Source organism: Miscanthus floridulus, chromosome 8, assembly GCF_019320115.1.
Source record: "Miscanthus floridulus cultivar M001 chromosome 8, ASM1932011v1, whole genome shotgun sequence".
Classification (NCBI taxonomy): Eukaryota; Viridiplantae; Streptophyta; class Magnoliopsida; order Poales; family Poaceae; genus Miscanthus; species Miscanthus floridulus.
The window spans coordinates 90,967,757-90,982,674 of record NC_089587.1 but is presented as its reverse complement, the minus strand read 5'-3'; positions in this window follow the sequence as shown (position 1 = coordinate 90,982,674).

Below are 14,918 nucleotides of genomic sequence, written 5' to 3'. Positions count from 1 at the left end.
CTTCTTCTCGATCTGCGCCATCTCCTCGCCTTTTGCCAGTGTCAGGACCGCGCGCGACACGTTCGGCGTCCGTGAAACATGGTGTAGCCTTCGACCTTGTAGACCGGGCCGAACATGGTGTAGCCGTCGCAGTACTACGACAGGAAGAGCTTCAGGTACGGGATGTCGTCGAACACGGCGGCGACCTGACCGCTGGACAACGCGTTGGCGTACTCCTCCGCCGTGTTGTAGCTCCTCATCTTGGCCTCGTCGAAGCCTAGTTTCTGGAGTTGTTGCTTGATGAAGGAGCCCTCCTGGTACTCGATGATGGCCCCGGTCCGCTGGAGCTCCCTCACGTAGAAGATGAGTGCGCACATACTGTGCGTGAAGACGAGCGTGGAGAAGGCGAAGTAGACGATGAGGCCAAACTGCTACCACGGCGTGCCTCAGAACTCGGGGTTGATCTGGTGCTCGATCGCCCACACCACGAAGTCGGTGAAGCAGAAGGCGAGGCTAGGGAGCCACAGGCTGGTGGTCAGCGGCTGTAGGAAGATCCACATGCTCGTGCTCGTCAACGTGCGCACCGTGCGCCACCACCATCGACCACCCCGAGTCCATGAACGGCATGCTGAAGTCCACCATGCCCATCCTGCTCGCCGTGATTGTCACGTCGCCGACGACGATGTCCGCGCTCTCACTACCGGAGGCGGCTTCTTTGCCGAGTGTCTGAGACACTCGGCAAAGGCCGATATACACTCGGCAAAGCCTTTGCCGAGTGTTACACTCAGCAAAGGGCGCTCAGTAAACAGTTTATCGGCAAAGACCTCTTTGCCGAGTACACCGAGTGTCAATCCGACACTCGGCAAAGAAAAGTGGCCGTGACGGCGAGCGCCACCGTGATGGCGGCTTTGCCAAGTGTCACGGTCAAGCACTCGGCAAAGGTACCCGCTTTGCCAAGCACCGTTGACTTAGACACTCGGCAAAGGTGGTCACTTTGCCGAGTGTCGCCGACAAGACACTCGGCAAAGTGGCGACCTTTGCCGAGTGCTTGGATCGTGGCACTCGACAAACCTGTGATGTTTGCCGAGTGCAATGGCCATTGCACTCGGCAAAGCATGTTCCCAGGTAGTTCCCAGATGGTCACTTTGTCGAGTGTCATGGCCATTGCACTCGGCAAAGTGACTGAAAATAGCATTTTTATTTGTTTTTTATATCCCATCCAAACAAACAGAAGATATATATAACAAACATCACCAACATCACATATATATCAGCAACATCACATATATATCATCAACATCACTTATATATCACCAACACCACATATATATCACAAACGTCACATATATATCACAAACGTCACATGTCTCACAATATATCACAAATAAGTCACAAGCAATCCAAGTGCTCCATCATCGTCAACCACAATTGCAAATAGAAGTATCATTAACAACCACAAGTATCATCACTAATTTGGTGAAGGATTCGCTGAAGCGTGAGGATCGTTCGATGCCGCCGATTGATTCTGCACAAAGGAGAAGAGATTGCATGCGTGAGACAAGATAAATATATACCATACATGAATAAAACTTTCATACTCCACTAGGTTTGACCATCAGCATGAACATACAAACTAAAACATTTATACTCACAAGAGTAGAATAGTGAGGAGGTGGAGCTGGAGCGAATAGCGAAGGTGGCGGAGCTACACCCATAGCGGCACCAAGACTTTGCATGTACTGAAGAATCTCTGCCATCCTCCACTGCTCGGCCTCCCGCTCGGCCTCCACCCTCTCCATCTTTGCCTGCATCTGCTCTCGTATCCTCCTCTCTTGTTCCAGCTAGGCCTACAATATATTCACCCTAATGTTACAATAATGCAAAGGAAAGGTATGAAAAAAATCAATGAACGACAAATAAACCAGGAATAACCTCGAATGCCTCCACCCGGTGGTGTGAAGTGTCCTGCCAAGGTCATATGGCTAGGCTCCTGCTCGTGCTGCTTGCTCGAATCTAGGAGAGACTGGGAGTATCGGCCGAGTTGATTGTGCCATCGCCAATCCAGTACCGCCCATGCTTCTTGTCTCCTTCCACCCTCATGATGACTTCTCCATCAAGGTCCTCGGTACTCAGATCGTACTCTGACCCATGGACCTCCCTTGCCATCGATGTGTACTCACTGAGGCGATTGTGGACGGTCATATCACTATACGCCTCGGGCCTGTCCTCTGGGTTGTAGTCGACGTCGGACGTCGCCTTGCCCTTATGGGCCATAGCAAATGCCTTGAAGATGGAGCAAGGCTGGCCACCATGTGACGCCAGCTGTGAGAAAAAAATGCAAGATGATTAAAAATCATGCAGAATTTAGCATTAGAATAAATAAATGAATTTGTGTACCCATGTTTTTGCGTATCCGCTAAGGCTACGGCTGCCTTGATGGTGTGCTACACTAGGCATCATCAAACGCCGCTCCCAGCACAAGTTGTGCGTCTCCTCCCACTCACGTGAGCACCACCTGTCCACCATCTGTTCCCAACATTGGGGATGCGCGGCGCACCAATAAAGAATCATCTATAGGCCATCAAGTACATGACATATCAGAAGATAAAATTAAGCCTACTTAATCTCAAAAGGAATCAATGTTAATGTTCTGTATTTACCTGCAGGTACTGGTCCTGGGTCAGCGTCATGGATCTTGTGTCCCTTTTGGTGACCTTCGTTCCAAGGATGGTCCCGTGGTAACTTACGACGGCCTGGATACGTGCCTCGTAATGCATGTCCACGATGAGTTTTTTGCCGCATTTGGTAGCCACCGCATCCGCCCTGGCCTCATGTCTGTCCTGGCATCTAAAGAATCCTGCATACAAACACGATGTATCCATTCATTATTTCAAGAATATATTGAGCAATGTAGTGCGAGAAAGACTTACCCACAGCTCTTGCTTCACCCGCTCCGCCTTGTTGTTGAATACCATGCGGGCCCAATCGGGGGCGGTGACGTAGTGGTCAAACGAGTAGGCCGGCCCCGTCACTCTGGCGTACTCAACCAGGCCAGGGAAGTGCTCCTTGCACAGAAGACTGAGGATGCCATTGACTTGGCGTGTGTGACCACCTCCACTCTCCACAATCGTCCAGTTTCTACCCAAGTGATTAAGAAAAAAAAATATTAATTTCTATTTTGATTTTCAACATATCATATAAAGTAGTGATAACATCTAAAGTTACTTACTTTTCCCCCTCAGGTCGAATCAGCGGGCGTCTCTCATAAGGTATCGGTCGCTGAGGGAGGCTCACGGGACCTCACAAGTAGACGCTTGATGAACTAGAGGAAGCAGAACCCCCCGCTGTCGCCTCGTCCTTGTCGTCCTCCTACGCGTCCTCCTGCGCCTCCTCGTCATCCTCCTGTGCCTCCTCGGTGTCCTCCTAGGGCACCTACTCCTCCTCACACGACGAGGTGGCATGCGACGACTCCCTCCTGTGGCTGCTCCTCCTCCTACTCTCCTCTAGTGCAGTGGTCCTTGTCCTTTGGTACAAGGACATTAGCTTCCTCATCCCACCACCCACCATCTTTGTTCAATCACCTGCAATTAAAAAGAGTAAACCAATAAGCACAGATAAACAAGAAGTACTTAGAAATAGATGCAAAATAAACAAAATGTAATTACAAAATAATATAGTATTACATGTTTTAGAAATAATCTTCATGATCGGGATTAGCTTGATCATAAGTCTTATCATCACTATCAATCATGTTGAAATAATCAACACTATCTGAATGAGCAATGTTGTCATTGTCATTGTCTAAATGTAATCGCTCAAGCATTTGTAAGTCCTTCACATTTTGCACCTCATCTCCAGCGTCCTCTTCAATAACCGTTTCATTGTCTACTTCCATTCCGATTATTTCGGTTAAGTCTATCTCAAACCTCCCTTCTAGTCCCTCTTCTTGAAAGAACTCTCCGTCATATGTGTTTGGGTCTAAGTTGTAATCTTCATCGTTTGGGACAGGCACTTTACTGTGTGGCGATACCCTGTGCACAATATCTCAACCCTTAAGATGCCTTATGGTTTGACACACATATGGGAGATAATAAGCTTGCATGGCCTATTGGGCCATAATATAGACATTGTCTCCTAGTAAGATGGAATCATGTCGAATTCCAACTAGCCCAAGGTTAGAATATGTCTATCTCGTTACTTCAGGATCAAACCAATGACATTTGAATATGACAGGATTAAAATGTTTAGAACCATGAAACTTGAGTTCGTATATTTCTTCAATTCTTCCATAATACTCGACCTCATCAACGCCGAGCGTAAAAACTCTAGAACTTGTGGTTCTTCGATTGGGCCGACTCTGCTCGTAGCTTGTTGTGCGAAAGCGATATCTATTCATGTCATAACCAGAAAATGACCTAACCCTATAGGCAAAGCCATCGGCAACCTGTCTCAACTCAGCATGCATAGACACATCCCTCTGGCCCTGCAAGCTCAAGCAGGATACATCGTTATATTATTCACACGTACGATTAACTTGGAATGTCAAACTAAGTACGAGCTAAATTGGACGGTGCCTTCTGTTTGAACTAAGAAATGAAATTGGGTATTCCATTTTCTGCACCCTGTCGAAGAAGGGTATCTACCTGCTATGGGGTAGGATCCCTTGATTGACACCAGAATTTATGAAGAAATTCCCTGTACCAACGAGAAACAAGGGGGTTGGTTTCAAAATAGTGATGGCGTATTTAACAAGTTTATTGAGAACTTACTGCATGTACGGCACCACTTCATCAAGGTTGGTCAACACGTATAGCATGATATAGCGCCACTCTTCATGATTCAAGGTCTTGAGGGTCGATGCACTTGCGCTTCTGAGTTGCCCTCAGAAAAGGCTAAGGTTTGATTTATTTTCACCAGCATTATAACGAGGGGGTGGATTATGCACGCTAGGGAGGTTGTCACCATAGGATGTTGTTGTGAAGTTCGCTACCTCCTCTAGAATGTATGCCTCTGTAATGGAAGCCTCGATTTTGCATTTATTTCTACATTTCTTTCGAAGAACCTTTAGACATCTCTCGATTGGATAGCACCAATGGTGCTGCATGGCCCCCCCCATTCATGCCTCATACGGGAGGTGCAAAATCAATGCTGCATCGGATTGAAGAAGCTGTGTGGAAAGATCTTCTCCAACTTATAGAGCAACACAGGTGCCATTCTTTCCAAGTTAGCAATCACGGTCTGAGATAACTCCTTGGCACAAAGCTGGCGAAAGAAATAGCTCAACTCTACCAGCACTAGCCAGACATGCTCAGGGACATAGCCTCAAACCATCACCAGAAGAAGCCGCTCAATCCATATGTGGTAGTCATGACTCTTCATCCCTAAGACTCGCATAGTAGATAAGTTCACTCCCCTCCTTAGATTAGCTGCATACCCATCAGGGAACGTTAACGTCTGCATCCATTCTAGTACTTCCCTCCTTTGGGGCTTGCTCAAGACAAAATCAGCCTTAGGCTTCTCCATGTCTTGCCACGACTAGGAGGCTTCATATATTGGTTTGGTCTATCGCATAACATTGCCAGATCCACTCTAGCCTTAATGTCCATGATTGTTGCCCAAAGTGCCTCAGCGACATTCTTTTCAGTGTGCATTATATCAATGTTGTGTGGAAGGAGAAGGTCATCAGAATAGGGGAGCCGAGTCAAGCCTGACTTATGAGTCCACATATGTTGCTCTCCATATCCCACAAAACCACCTTCTAGATTGACCACGAGACCATCTATCTGTTCATGAACCACGACACCAGCCATTATCGGTGGTGCAGGGTCTATCACTATGACACCTTTCATAAAGTTCTTGATGTCTCATCTGAATGCATGGTCAAGAGGGAGGAATTGCTGATGTTTGTCGAACGATGAATACTTACCACCCTTCTGCAACCAAATGAACCTCAGACCTTCCTTGCATATTGGACATGGAAACTTCCTGTGAACACACCAGGCACAGAATATCCCATACGCCAGGAAGTCATGCAGGGAGTAGTGGTACCAAACATGCATTTTGAAGTTTTTATTTGTAGCTCGGTCGTATGTCCATTCCCCTTCCTCCCAAGCACAGACCAATTCATCAATCACAGGCTCCATGAACACACCCATTTTATTCCCCGGGTGTCCAGGAATTATCAATGACAAGAATACGTTCTGTCGTTGAAAGCATATGCCGAGAGAGAGAGATTGAGGAGGATAACGAACACGGGCCAACATGTGTATGGGGCAGCAATCATTCCATAAGGATTAAACCCATCTATTGCCAGTGCAACACATACATTACGAGCCTCTTTAGCTTTCTCATGATGAATGCCATCAAAGTGGGTCCATGCTTCACCATCGGATGCATGTACCATCCTATCAGGATTGTATTGTTTGCTATTTTTGTGCCATGTCATCTATTTTGTGGATTCCTCGGTCATGTATAGCCATTGGATCATCGGTATGAACGGAAGGTGCCATAGGATTATCACGGGAATGTCAAGCTACCTCTTCTAGCCATCACCAGAATCTACCTCTAGGAACCTAGAGGATTTATACTTTGGACAGTACTTTGCTTCCACGTATTCTTTCCTAAATAGGACGCACCCCTTCGGGCAAGTATGTATCTGCTCATATGGCATCTTAAGTGCATGAAGGAGTTTCTGTGACTCATGCATGCTCTTTGGCAGAAGGTGACCCTTCGGAAGCAGGCTGCCAATAACTGTCAACATACCATCGAAGGCGTCTTGACTCAGGCTATACTGGGACATTAACACCATTATGCGTCCAATGGCATCCAGTTGAGAAACCTTTGTCTGGCCAATAAGGGGTTTCTATGCCATGGCAAACATGTCATAGAATGCCTTTGCAGTTGCCTCTAGCTCCTCCTCCGTATGTCCTTCAGTGAACTTTGCCTCATGATAGTCATTTAACATGTCTGCTACCCCGGCATCAGCATCATAATCCTCGATGCGTGGTCTCACCACCTCCTCTCTCATACAATCGGCTTCACCATGGTAGACCCACTGGGTATAGTCTGCCATAAATCCATTCTTCCAAAGATGTTCCCCCATGACCTTCTTCATTTGTCTTTTCATGTTTGCACATTTGCTACAGGGACAGCAAATTTTACTCGCTCCTTTAGCAGCCACGCCAAATGCCCGTTCCAAGAAAGCATCGGTCTTGTTGATCCATTCATTGGTGACCTGACCTTGACTTTCGTGGCCCGTGTACATCCACTCACGGTCCTCCATCCTCTAACATATATAGCGACGAGTAATATAAACATCAATTGCATCTACACGACATTCCTACTATCTAATAGGTGAGGATATGTCATAATCCCACGTGAGGATGCGTATGTGGGGTTAGTTTCCATGCTCTACTCCTTTCTGAGATAGAATTTCGACAGCACCTCCTCGCTGTTCTCCAAATACATATCCTGCCAGGGAAAGTGTGTATCCAGAGAACAACAGGGAGATGATGCTGAAACTCTATCTCGGATCAGAGCAGACCATGAAAACTAACCCCACCTACGTATCCGCGGGCTATCCAAAAAACGTGGACAATTTGAAACAAATACAGTTTTAGATATGGAAATATCTGCATATTTCTAACCGTATCTCTTTCGAATAGGAGACGCCTAACTGGGTTACGTGATCTACGACCATGATACGGAAAGAGAGGTTATACCTAAGGTGGCGGTGGAGTCAGGCTAGCGGGGCCATGGCGGGTCGGTGCAGTGGTGAGGTGATGCGGTGCAGGCAGACCCACAGCGGTGAGGAAGGTGATCGGGGTCACCGAGGTACTCTGGCTCTACTCTGATGGGCTCTTCTCTACAAAAAAAGAAACATAAAACTGTTAATACAAAATTTTGGCAGCACCTCCCCTGCACGGTGAGGTTTCCAAAACCTGCAAGAAAACTAATGGCACGATGGCTGACATGCACATATATGTGAACGGCATGATGGCCGACATGCACAAGATTATATCCAATCACATATATATAACAATGTCACAACCACTCCTACGACTACCACCACTGCTACTCTACCACTACTACTACCACAACTACTAGTAATACTACTACGATGATGATGGTAGGGCATACCTTGTGGGCATCGTAGGGTGGCGGTGGTGAAGGGGCCAGGGCGTCGGTGGACAAGGCAACGGCTGGGGAAGCGCTAGGGACGGCAGCGGCACGGGCGCAGCCGGCGCTGGCGCGAGCAGGGGCGGCGGCGAGACTGGCGCCTCCTTCTTCTTCCTCCTTCCTCCTTCCTCCTCCTCCTCCTCCTTCTCTTCCTCGTTCCTCCTCTCCTCCTCCTCCTCCTCTCTTTCTCCTCCTCCTTCGGCGGCGCGGCGTGGGGGGCGGCGTGGGCCGGGGCGATGGTGGCGCTGCCGTGGGAGGAAGCAGCGCGGGCGCGGGTGGCAGCGGTGGCGCTGGCGCGGGCGTGCGTGTGTGCGTGCGTGCGGTGTGTGGGCCAGCTGGGCCGAGAGGTTAAATCCCCTCTTTGCCGAGTGTCCCCGATCTGGCACTCGGCAAAGTTTTTTTTTATTTTTTTAATTCTTTGCCAAGTGCCACCTAGACAGGCACTCGGCAAAGAGGGTTTTTTTTAAAAAAAATCTTTGCCGAGTGCCATAGGTCCTAACACTCGGCAAAGAGACTCCTTTGCCGAGTATCTTCTCCTGACACTCGGCAAAGAGGCTCCTTTGCTGAGTGTCATTTTTTGACACTTGGCAAACCATATTTTTTTTTCACTTTTGACCTCCAAACTTTTTCTATAGTCCTCAGACAATACTTGATACTCCATGTTCCAATGTGGCATATTTCTCAAATTTTTTCTATAATTCTTTAATTTATTTCATTTAATTGAATTTTCTTGGATAATTCAAATTATAACTAAGGCCGACTTTGGTTTGCAAGCATCGTATGTGACAACTTGCGCGAAACCTCCTCAATTTTTTATCACAGCCTCCACATATGATATCTTGACATCTTGACAAGTTTCATGATTTTTGGACTTCGTTTGCTTTTTATAGAATTTAAAAACAACTCGACCACAAGTTTGTGGTCATGTTTCGTGAACAAGATGTTCGAAATTGGTGGTCTGTTCCTGGATACGGCCTCACATTATACTAAATAACATGAATATCATTTTTCTGTTCATTTTTTTTCACTATTCAAATGACTAGCGGTTATAATTTGAATTATGCAAGAAAATTCAATTAAATGAAATAAATTAAAGAAATATAGAAAAAGTCCAAGAAATGCGCCACATTGGAACATGGAGTACCAGGTATTGTCTGAGGACTGCAGAAAAAGTTTGGAGGTCAAAAGTGAAAAAATGGTTTGCCGAGTGTCAAAAAATAACACTCGGGAAAGGAGCCTCTTTGCCGAGTGTTAGGAGAAGACACTCGGCAAAGGATTAATGGCGGCTGCCGACCGTTAACGGCGGCAGCCTTTTGCCGAGTGTTATTGTTTGACACTCGATAAACCTGGTCTTTGCCGAGTGTTATTCTTTGCCGAGTGTTCGGCACTCGGCAAACCACCTTTTTGCCAAGTGCCATTTGTTTGCCGAGTGTTTCTATCTGGCACTCGGCAAACAACCTCTTTACCGAGTGTTCAATAAAAAACACTCGGTAAAGTCTGAGACACTTGACAAAGAAGCTGTCTCCAGTAGTGTCTGCAGTCATCATTGGCACGAAACCACACGAAAGCTTTTCGAACAGCACACATACACACCCTACCCTACGTGCATGCATGGTATGTACCATCTGTCATGCTTGTTGGTTGGTGTGTACTGTTCCCAAGGACACGAGGTTTCCGTAGGACTCGAGCTGCTGGGGAATGACACGTACTCGTAGCTCACTGGATATGGCATCTTGCTCATGACCGCGTCGATCACCTCAATGCCGTGTCGTACGACCAGAGCATCATGACAGTCGGGTCATGCAGATAGATGTCGGTGCTCGGGTACTCCCGCCGGAGCCTCACCCTAAACCATGCGGAGAAGTTGCGCACTCGGTCTGTCATCTGCACGAACGGCCGGAGGCTGACGACCCCTTCCTGGTGCTGATGTCATTAGGGCTCAACGTGTCCACCACGCTGCTGATGCCATCGGTGGCTACCCACGCATAGTCCTTCGTCGTCATACCAGCCATCCTTGCCTGGTGGAAGAACCACGCGAAGAAGAGGGCATTCATGTGCATGACAAACACGCGCGTCGGCATTGCCTTGATGCCGTAGAGCAACGCGTTGATGTGGTTGCCGTCTGAGTCGCTCGCACTACTAAAAAAAACGTTTATAGCAATGGGATAATTTTTTTTTTGTAGGGGTGGCTGGTGATGAAGCCACCCCTACAGTAGACATGCTCATGACCCACGAGATCAGCTGCCCCTGAAAATGACATAGTAGGGACGCTGGTGATATGAGCCGCTCTTACGAATGGGTCGATTTGTAGGAGCGACTCGTATTACTAGCCGCCCCTACTATGTTCATTTATAGGGGCGGCCAGCAGCCGCCCCTATAAATGCCTGCTTTATATACAGCTGTTCGGGAGAAAAATATCTCCCTCATCATCTCAACCTCAGCCCGAGACGCTGCCTTAGGGCTTTTCCCTCGCGTCGCTCTCTCCCGTGGCGTTCGCCGTGCCACCCTCTGCCGTCGCCTCCGCCATGCGCCGACATCAACACCGCTGAGCGCCGCCTCCGCCTCTCCTCCCTGTGGAGCGGCACCTCGGCCTGGGCAGCCGGCCTCGGCGCCATCGCCACGTAGACCTAGGGTTTCGGCGCGGAACCGGCCTTGGCCTAGGCTCAGCGGCGCATCGGCGCAGGTGGCCTGCTCGAGGAGGTGGAGTGCCGCGAACGCACCGAGGAGGTTAGTTCATCTATAGATCAATCTCGTCTCCCCGTCCCACTGCTACCGGCTCCAACTCCAAGCACGTCTCTACCTAACCTCTTCCTGCTCCTCAATCCTCTTCTTGATCCAGGCGTGGAGGACCAGAGGTCGATTCTGGCGAGTGGAAGATCAGCTCGGTGATGGAGGTGCCAATTAGGGTGGCCATCCGTGTGATGCGTCCCACTTAATCGAGGTATTTCTTGATTTCTGTACAACACTTCTTATAGAATAAGTATCTATTATTATGTTTTCAAATAACGAGTTACGAGTCATGTTTAATTCTTTATTCCAAATCTTGTAGACTATTTCCTAAGAATGATCCCATCAGAGAAGAAGGCAGATGAACACGTAGAGCAATAATCTGACAATGGCTGCAAAGCGTTTGACTACATCACCAGGTAGTGGATACTAATAGAATAATGCAATAATTATTTTCCAATCATTGCTTTCATTTGATTAGTGACTTAGTCTATTGAGGATGCATGTACTAAAACCGTCTGCAGATTTTGCAGGCTCTTAGAGGAGATTGAAATTTCAAAGATAAAGTACATAATGACGAGCACAGAAATTGATGCTCCTATTATAGCCTCGATAGATTTTAGGTTTTTTACATGTACACCTTTTCGTTGTTTGCTTCTTTGGTACATAGTTTTAATTGTAGAATTGGTTCTCTTGCCATTTCCTGAATAGGTTTTAGGTTTTTACATGCTCTCCATTTTTTGGTTCAGCAATATATATTTGACCGTGACTCATGGACACAAGAGAAAGATATGTCATTTTGGGACTGCCAAAGTGTTCGATGAGTAAATTCTTTCAGCTACAGATTATTAGAGTGGTCCTAACTTCCTATTTAAATTTTAGCTTCATCTTATAAAATTTTACAGGTTTATATGAGTGGTTCATCACACATATTCAGGTATCTCCTTAGTGGATTCTATATTTTATACACATTCAAGCTTCTTCAAAGGAAAGGTGTGTTTTCATAGTGCTATGGTAACCTCCCTATTATTATGTTATCCAGGGCTTTATATTTACCACCATTAAAGTTTCGTATGTTATTATTCCAAATTAATGGACCACTTTGAATATAGAGCGCTCTATATACAATTGCGATCATCATCTTCCAAGAAGACCCAGCTAAATATAACATAGTACTTTTATTTCACAATATTCCCATTAATCTTCTATATTTTCTGTGACTAATGGTCCTAACTTCCTATTTAATATATCTATGAACGACTTTTTGTATCTCTTTGAATAAGTTTTGCATAAGGAATACCGTAGTTCAACTGTGAAATATATATTGTGCATATTGTTCATTTGACTGCTATTACAGTATATATATGTGATAACAGTTCTTATATTTTTGCAGGTGTGCATGAACTGTCCAGTGTGCATGAGCCCAGTTACTTCATATCGATTCTCAAGATGTATACATATCGATAATCCTCATTAGCTTATATGTTTGTATACATACTTGTAACGTTCACTTAGGTAGAAATCCTCAGTACCAACACCTTGTGCTCTTGTGCTTGTGGTCAGATTTGAATTATATATGTTCTGGTCAGATTTGAATTATATATATATATATCAAATTTGAATTGTAAATTTGAATTTTTTTGGTGGAAAAATATATTATAGGGTGGTTCAAATTTTTTTGGTGGAAAAATATATTATAGGGCGGTTCTATATTGAACCGCCCCTACAAACATGTATTATAGGGGCGGCTGGTACTACAGCCGCCCCTACAAATCAATTTTGTAGAGGCGGCTCTGCCCCTACAAATCGATTTGTAGCCACATTTTGGTAGGGGCGGTTGGCCAAACCGCCCCTACAAATGCCCATTAGCCGCCCCTACAAAGCATATCTGACGTAGTGTCGACACGGCGGCGCAGTCCATGATCCTAGCACCGACGCCCTGCATCATGCCAGTGAGCGCCGTGAGATGCCCGACCCATAGGGCAAGTCCTTGTAGACGACGACCGCCACGTGCCACCCGAACATGGCGAGGACGGCAGCAATGGGCACGGCCTGGAAGGAGTCGTTGGCCGACGGGTGCAGCCTCGGCCTCAGCGCCTAGCACAAGGAAGGGTAAACTTGTAAAAGAAAAATAAATACAGGGGTTTTTCTACAAATATAAACATAAAACGAAAGGGTATGGACTCTTTATGCACCACTGATCAAGGTTTTGGACCAAAAAATATAGTTTCAAACCTAATGGACCAAATCGTCACACCCTCACAAGTTAATGGACTATCCATGCATTTTACTCATTATTTTAAATAATGTTTTTACCTCTATTCTATGTCAGAATAGAGCTTTGAGTCTACTAATAAAAAAATAAAACTATATTAAGGTCCTATTTGGATCCGCAGAACTAACAATTAGTTGACTAATTTTTAGTCCCTAAGTATCCAAACAGGCAGACTAATTGTTAGTTCACTAGTCCTGGACTAATTGTTAGTTCACTAGTCCACTTATAGGAGCTAATAGGACTAGTTGTTAGTCCTAGACCATCCAAACCGGGACCCAACCCTGACCGCCACAAGGGCCTCCCCACGCGCGGTATGGAGGGCGCGTGACTAGGGGGTGGCGCACCATTGCCCCACAATCTCCTCATATCCAGGGAGATCCAGAATAAAAAGGAAAGGTAGGGCAAAAAATAAATAAATAGAGAATTACCTAGGGAAATAGAATTGAGATTTATTAGGAAATAAAGTAGTTTTGCTTGGAAAAAAGAGTCCAAATCTATAAGGACTCTTATAGTTTTTTTGGTGGGCAAGTCCGCTAGAGACTATAAATATAGGGTCATTGAAACTATTCCAATCCAAGCAAAGAATAAAACTCTTCCCCTTTATCTCTTCCTCTCCCTCTCTTCATGCACCATTGCTCCCCCTCCTCTCTCACGCAGCCACTTGCCCTAGCGCCGCTGCCCCCTACAGCCACGCCGCCGCCCCAATAGCTGCCCATCGCCCTAACCCAGCCACCCAAACCGACCCCTAAGCAGGACATTGACATAAAGGAAAAACAGAAGATATCCATCGTAAAATGAAAAAAGACGTATACATAGCAGGGCTATATGGATTAAAACCATAGACTTTCTTGGTAAAACAGATCAAACGGATAATCGTTTAAATGATTTAAACAATTTCAAATACCCAACATGAGAACATTAGATTCAATTGCTAACCATGAATGATTGGGCAGTGCTGCTGTTGCTTGTACCTGCACAACCTTGATTTGTTTCGCTTGTAGTTGTTTGTGTTGGTATTTGCAGATTTCTAGTCCCCTGCCAGGTTTCCTCCTTATGTGGGGGCTTTTGTTGTACTTAGTAATGAGATGCTGCCACACGCCTAAATAGCCCTAGTGGGACACTGAGGTGTTGCACCCAAGATAGGCCAGAAGAAGAGGTACTGTAGCATGATGCGGAACCCATCTAAGTATAGGATTAGGAAGAGTCTAGAAGATACTTCTAAGTCAAGTAGAGTCGGGTTGGGTTCTCCTTATAAATATAAGGGGATGTATCTATTGAGATTAAGCAAAAATAATATAGAGAAAACACTAATACTCTCTCCCATCCCCTCTCATTAAGATGCCGACAGCCATGCTGCCCTCCTTGCGCCTAGATGGCTGCAATAGCTTGCTGCTGCCGCCCCCTCCCTCCACTACTAGGAATATCCACTTCTATGACGATCAGTTTTCGTCACTGAAGTTGCCAAATTTATCATAATTTCAGTTTTATGACAAATTTATGACGGAAAACGGTTCGTCATAGAAGTCGCGTCATTCTTGAAATTATATGACAATTCTAGAAAATCGTCATAGAATTAGATTGATCTATGACAAAAACTGATCATCATAGAATTGCTTTGGCATGCGTGGCAGGGTGCAGCCACGTTGGCGGGTGCTTCCGTTGGAGATGCTTTCCACGTGTACATGCTATAGCTAGTTCCATTGGAGATGGTTCGGGTACTTGTCACCTTCTTATTGCACAACGTGGCCATCCCTGGTTC